The 7,575-nt window shown below is 38.6% G+C and overlaps 1 pseudogene; it reads right to left on the bottom strand.

Moving 5' to 3' along the window:
* Positions 1 to 332: 332 nt before the first annotated feature.
* Positions 333 to 913, bottom strand: LOC102870424 (annotated as a pseudogene).
* Between the last annotated feature and the right edge of the window lie 6,662 nt (positions 914 to 7,575).

The following is a 7,575-nucleotide window of genomic DNA, read 5'->3' as shown; positions in this document are numbered from 1 at the left end:
TTAACACACAGTAAACATTCTAGTCTGAAGAGCAGCTACAGCATGTGCAACATTGGCCATGATATCTGAATTGTGGTGGAATACTTTTATACTAATTTTTTTAGAATGACAGAAGGTAAGTACCACCATCAGGACATAGCTGTAGGATTTTATGGACCATTCCTATATCTTCCTATAGGAAATCAATGTTTTCCTACCTCCTAATTTTACTGCTTTAATCACAAACTGGATAAAAAGGACAACATGCACAACCTTCAGCTAAAATCCTTTTGTGGCCTACATAGTGAAGTGGTACAACGGAGGACTTTAAAACGTAAGCTCTTTTTGGATTCCTAAAGTCTAACTGCACTCTTCTTCTAATAGGCCTTTTCTTCAGAAGTCAGAGTTACCTTCACAATGTCCAAGATTCTAGATTCTATTTTGTCCCAAGATGCAAGGAACACTAAGTAAGCCATCATCTTTAAGTCAATAATGACCCTTAATTATGGTGGCAATTTGATGTATCTACCTAAGATTCCTCATTATACCTTCTGCCAGATCTGCCACAGACAGTCAAAAGGCCCAGGAGATATAGATTTTCAGTTTATAAGCACTGTGAACCATCGATTTGTGAACCCATTCTACTACTCCTTTTCTGCATCAGTACTTAATTCAAGAAGCAGATTTTTCAAGGAGACAACAGCCACATTCACTCTACTCCATAGAGGCATGCTATAGTCTCTACGCTCTCCAAGGACTTGGCCATTACAACTCAATGTGTAAATTCCCACCCTCTCTTCCATTAGAAAATGGAAATATGCAGAATCTAAATTGCAACCAGTGCCAATGACAGTTTTAGAGAAACCCACTGGTCTTCCAGCCCATGTAAATAAGGATTAGAAACAATAAGCAGCTTGCACTTTGGGCTGTACATTGTTGTTATTATGTGCCTTTGAGTCCTCTACAACTTGAAGCAATGCTATTCTGAAACCTGCTCTATCCTGAGTTAATCTCACTGTCTCTCACACACCAATCCTCATTATCCCAGTTATTGTGTTAAACCATATCCTTTGCTGTCTTCCTGTCGTGTGCTGTCCCTCTACTCTTCCAAGAATGATATTCTCCAAAGTCTGATCCCTCCTGGCAGGCTACATCCCCAAAGTTATGTGAGATGGAGTCTCCAAAATATTTGCTTCCAAGAAGCAACTTTTTTCTCCCCTCTCCAGGATAGACCTGTTAGTTCTCTTGGCAGTCCTTGTTATGTCCAATGCTCTTCTCCAGCACCACAACTCAAAGGCATCAATTCTTCTGTCATTGGTCACTGTACAGCTCTCTAATGCATGACAAGTAATTGCAAAGAACATAGCCTGTATCAAGTGCACATCTGTCTCTAAATTGATATACTGATGTTTTGTTGGTATGTGCCATCAAGTTGCTTATGACTTACAGTGACCCTATGTACTATACAGCTCTGAATCCTTCTCTAACCTGAGACAACTACCCACCTTCATTACTCCAGTCACTGAACCAATTCATTTTGTTGAGGGTCTTCCAATTTTGTACTGTCTCTTCACTATCCCAAGCAACATGCCCAATATATATCAGATGAAGCTTCAGAATCCTTGACTCCAAGGGGCAGCCTGGTCTTATCCTCTCTAGGATGGGCCTCTTTGTTCTCCTAGCTCCATGGTATATTTTTAATACTCCAGTACCACAGCTCCTTCTATCATAACTAGTCTTTGCCCAGCTTTCTGATGGATAGTAAGTAATGACAAAGACTATGGCCTGAATCAGGCACACCTGAGTCTCTAGACAGACATCGTCATTCTTTAGTGCTCTGGAGAGGTCCCTGATAGCAGAATTTTCTAATGCATATTTTTATTTTTTAATTTCCTAGCTGCTGGTACCAAAAGTGTTAATTGTGGAACCAAACAAACTTAATGTTAACAATTTCTTTACTGTCAGTCATGATGCTGCCAGTTGCCCCAGTGGTAAGAATCTTTGGTTTCTTAATGTTGAGCTTGAATCCATATTTTTAAGACTGCAGTCCTTGACCTTCTGTAGCAAGCACTTCAGGTCCTCCTCAGTTTCAGCAAGTAAAGTTGTGTCATCTGCATAACTCAGGTGGTTGATGAGTCTTCCTCAAATCTTGATGCCACATTTTTTTTTCTCTCAGAGCCCAGCCTGCAGAATGATCTATTCCACATATTGATTTAAAAGGTATGGAGGTAGGATGCATCACTGGCATATGCCTTTCCTGATTTTGAACCATGGTTTGTTTCCTTATTCTGTTCTAATGACTAGTCCAAGTATAGGTTTTGCATAAACACAATAAAGTGTTTTGGGATTCCCATTCTTTCCAAATTTAGCCATAATTTGTTGTAACCCACACAGTCAAGTGCTTTTGTATAGTCAATGAAACAGATAAACATTCCTCTAGTACTCTCTGCTTTCAGCTAAGAATTATCTAATATTGGCTATAATCTCCCTAGTGCCATGGCCTCTTCTGGACCCATTTTGCAGTTCTCTGGTGATGTGCTGTTCCAGCCATTTTAAAATATATCAGCAGGATCTTGCTTGGATGTGATATTGTTGGTGTTTTTGTTGTTGTTAATTTCCATTGAGTCAGTTATGACTCATAGCGTTCCTAAGAACAAAAGGCCTAAAGGCTTTCTATAACTATCATTTATCGAAGTTCATAGAGTTTCCCGAGGCATTTTAGGAAGTGGATGCAACTCCTGCTTCCAATATTGCTTATAATTTCCACACTCTGTTGGATCACTTTTTTTAAAAAAAATAGGAACAAATATGGATCTCTTCCAGTCAGTTGGCGAGACTGTTGTCCTCCAGATTTCTTGACACAACTTGGTGAGTGCTTCCAGAACAGCATCTCTTGGTTAAAATATGTCAGTTGGTATTCTATCAATTCCTGATGGCTTATTTTTTGACAGTTCCATCAGAGCAGCTTGAACTTCCTCTTTTATCATCATTGGCTCTAGATTATATGTTATTTCATGAAATTCTTCTGTGTTAGACGATTGTTTTGGTATAGTGATCTGTGTACATTTTCCATCTTCTTTTTGCCCACAGCATCCTTAAGTATTTGCCACTTGAGGCTTGAATTTATTATTCAGTTCCTTCAGCTTAAGAAATGCTGAACTGTTTCTTTAGCATTCCCATAACCAAAGCAGTTATTTCCTTTAGTCCACCATGAATCCTATATTGCTTTATATTAGCATCCTGAGTGGGCTCAGAAAATTCTAATGGTTCCTGTTTAGAATATCTTATCAACATTGGCGTCAGGGCAGACTTAAAAGCCCTCAATTTACAATATCTGTTAGGGGGAATATTCACCACTTAAACATAATATCCATACCGATAATACATTCAGATAAAGGAGATACTACTACTTCATACAACATTTTAAAATATTTTCCATTTCCCAGCCAGACTTTCACTCTAATCCCAGTAATTGCTGCATTTCTATATTCTCCTAATACAATATTTGATCACCTCAAATTTTGACAGTAGGCTCAGGAATTACAGTACATTGGACTCCTGTATCCAGAAGACTCCAGAATGTTTCTCCTCTCCTTCCAGGCCATTCTAGTTAGACATGGCCTCAGGTTCCGTGTTGGGGGTTGAGCCAGAAGATCCTGGCCTTCTCATCTACCCATGTCTTGATCAACTAGCTGAACTTCTGCTTCAAGTGATTATGAGTAGGTTCACTCATTATCAATTACCTCATGAGTGAGGTGAATAAAACAGACTTGTTTAGGTCTTCTTGATGTTGGGCAAACAGAGGGGCTCTTCGTGCTCCACCCAACCTCCTATACTGTTGCCTTAGAAATCTTGTCTCAACTCCATCAACGTCTTCAATATTCATCCCATTCCTGACTAACCACCTAAAAAATCTTCACTCTGTTGGGGTAAATCCTTTCACCATAGTCTCCTGCTGTTTGCCTACAAATCTCCCTTATGCTCCTTGTATTCTAAAAGCCCATAAGGGGAAGTATTTTCTATAGAACTGACACAGCTTCTTCAATTACTGTCTTGTTCTTCAGTAGCAAAGCTAGCTGAGATAGCCATGTTGGGGAACCTCACTAATTACCACCTGGCTTCTGTAAAGAAAAGGGCATATTCATTGGGTGAATATCCTCAGTGCCATAAAGCCACTTTAGCATCACTTGCATATGCAGATCATCACCTGCTTCCTCTGGAGTATTTCATTTGTCACTTAGGCAAGGAGAAGGGGGGCTTTCTCTTGGAAGGATAAATAACCCTAATCATACCTTTAATCCACTCTGTCAAGCTAGCCATCTCCTCTGGGATAGCCTGTCCTGTGACTGTATTTACCAATGTCATTCATTTGTGTTTTGTAGATAATTGTGGGTCTAGCATTAACCTATATATGTTCCTCCATTTTCAGCATATAAAGACACAGATGTTGCCCCTAAATTCATCACTCTTACAATCCATTTTAGTAATAGTTTCCGCAGAAAGCTGCTGATAGTGATCTACAAATTTATGTATTTCCTCTATGCCATATTCTATTGTTAAAGTTTCTTGATCCTGCCCATCTGCCTCCTGAACTACTTTTTTCGTGACCACAGATCGGAGAGGTATTTCTGGTTTCTTCCACATGGTTTTCCCTTTCCCTGTAAAGAATTAAATGAAAGGGTGTAACCCTGTCCTGGTAGAACTTTGTTCAGTTTCTATTTCAGTCCCTCAGTTCCTACATTCTTTTTCTTTACATATGCTGCCACTGCTGATAACATAACCCAAGGAATTTTAAGTTTCACTCTTTCCTTACTTTCCTGTATTTCTTCCTGTATCCATTTAACCAGCTTCTCAGGAGTTTGATGCACTAATTTCATATCCCATTAGTAAATTTTGCCTTTGGTGACTGACTGAAACATAATAACGAAATCTTTCCATGGGGATCCTTAATCCACCAGGAGCCTGAAAGATTCTTCTTGTTGTTGTTAATGTGCTGTTAAGTCACCTGTGACTCACAGTAACCCTACTTTTATGTTTCTTATTCTTTTGTTTAATGCTTTTTCTCTAAAGAGATATGTTACAAAGAGTCTGAACCTTTATAGCAATCTCATGATCCTGACACGAATATGTCCTGTTAAGATTATTAGCAGACTATGAGAAATCTCAGGTTAATGTAGTCCCAAATGCTTAACCAACTATATGCATTCATTATTTCTAACAGCTCCATCTGTGGTTCAGTTCTCCAATTTCTCTATGAGCCTTGGGTTCAGATTCACTAAAAGGTCTTTCAGGAACTCAGACCCATCAGGGGAATGACTCACATGACTGTAAGTAATGCAGGCTAGTTTTGGAGAAACTGGTAAGTAATGGGACAAGATCCTGTAGACTGTCACTTGTGGCACAGCTACATGGTGACTGTGGGTGATGCAGGCTGGTGTTGTAGACTAATGAGCAGCAGGAAGTTATGCTTTGGAAATGAGCTTTTTTAAAGGGAGCAATATATGCTGCTGAGGACCCTTGAGTTTATATACACATCTAGTAGGGTGGGGCTTGTGTCCTATCCTAATTATTTTTCTTTTATACAATAATTACTTCAGCAAAAAAATAAGTAATCATTGACTAGAGAAGATATCTGAATGATAAATCCTAGACCCAGAGAAAGTCAATGAAATTGACCAGAAAGTTGCCTAGAAAGACTAAGTGAGACTCATTGCCTTTGTGCTCTTCAAAGATTTGGCTCAGAAAGCTTATTAGTCATTGGAAAATAAATACCTGCAAACCACGGAGAATGCACCTGGTTTACCAGAGGACCTTGTGAAGCCAGTGGAACTTATGAAAGGTGCTGCTGAAACTAAAAGGTAGTGGACCCGCATAGGGACAGTAGCACTAGTTCAGAGATTTAAAAAGGAGTAAGAAAAGTACAAAAAAACTAGAAGTCCTTTCACCCTCAGAATCTTCTACTGGCATCATCCCTGACAAGTGATCACTGATAGCAAAAAAAAAAAACAACCAACCAACAAAAACAACAACAACAACAACAAAAAAAAACACAAAAAATCCCCAAACAAAACAAAACCACAAAACAAAACAAAAACCCCTGAAAAACACACCCCAGTAGGCTAAGAATTCACAGCCAATAAATTGATAATGGGCATTCTTCCTGACAGCTTCAGGCACTAGAAATTTCCTTACTCTCATTCACATACTAGAGACTGAACATTTTCATTATAAATATAGGTGTCTCTGTCCCCATAATTGCTTGCACCAACTCAGTGAACATATCAGAATGTTGTTGTTAGGTGCCATCAAATTAAGGACAACTCACAGCAATACTATGAAAAACAAATCTAAACCTTGTGCTATTCTGTGCCATCTTCACCATCTCTGACACCTTTGCACCCATTGCTGCAGTCACCATGTGAATCTATGTAGTTGAGAATCTTCCTCTCCTTCACCAGTCTTCCACCTTTCCAAGCTTGATGTCCCTTTCCAAGGTATAGACTTTCCTAGCAACATGCCAAAATTGTGTGAGATGAAGCTTTGTTATTTTTCCTTCCAAGAAGCCCTCTGGCTGCACCCTTTCTAAGATGTAACTATTCTTCTAGCAGTCTACTCTTCTCCAACACCGTAGTACAAAGGCATAATTTTTTTCTTTTGTCATCCTTATTCATTGACTAACTCTCAGATGTAGAGCAAGTGACTGAAAAGACTATGACCTGTATCAGGCACGATTTAATCCTAAAACTAACTTCATTGTTCATTAATAATTTGGAGAGGTCCCTTACTGAAAACTTACCCAGTTCAATGCTACATCCTTTGATCTCATGACAGTGGATACCAAAATTGTTGACTGTATTGAAGTGTGATGAAGTTGTTGGCAGTCTCAATACTTGCTCCATCTATCTTGATGTTGCTTGTCAGTCTAGTGGTGGGGAGTTTTGTTTTCTTGACATTAGATGCAATCTATATTGAAGGCTGTATTCTTTGATCTTCTGCAACAAGTACTTTAAGTGCTCCTTACTACCTTTAGCAAGCAAGGTTGTGTCATCCACATAACATAGTTAAACAATAAGTCTTCCTTCCTCTGACCCTGGTGACATATTCTTCATAGCACCAGTTTGAATAATTTTCTCAATATATAGATTGAATGGGTATGGAGAGAGAACACAACCCTGATGTACACCTTTCTTAATTTTAAACTGCAGTGTTCCCTTCTTCTCTTTGCATGACAGCTTCTTGGTCTATGTATAGATTTCACAAGAGCACAATTAAGTGTTTTAGGATTTCCATTCTTCTCAATGTTAGCCATTATTTGTTAGGATCCACACAGTTAAATGCCTTTCCATAGCCAATAAATCACAAATAGACTTTCTTCTGGAACATTTCTCCAAAATTATGTACAATAACATCCAGATTTTTCTAAGCCAAATTTTAAACTAAATCCAAACTTTAAAAATGCCTTATCTGTAGAAAGAATTTAATTTTTCCCTCAACTACCCACTTTTTTCTATTGATATTTCAACAAGTAGATGGATATTTTCCTGGTAGTAATTTTTAGTGACACATTCTGTTAGAATGTAAGTTCCACAATTAAGT

This window comes from Elephantulus edwardii, unplaced genomic scaffold, assembly GCF_000299155.1.
Source record: "Elephantulus edwardii isolate Elephantulus edwardi_28Jun2011 unplaced genomic scaffold, EleEdw1.0 scaffold00105, whole genome shotgun sequence".
NCBI classification, from domain to species: domain Eukaryota; kingdom Metazoa; phylum Chordata; class Mammalia; order Macroscelidea; family Macroscelididae; genus Elephantulus; species Elephantulus edwardii.
The sequence above is the reverse complement of the archived record's forward strand: the minus strand, read 5'-3'. Positions and strand labels throughout refer to the sequence as shown.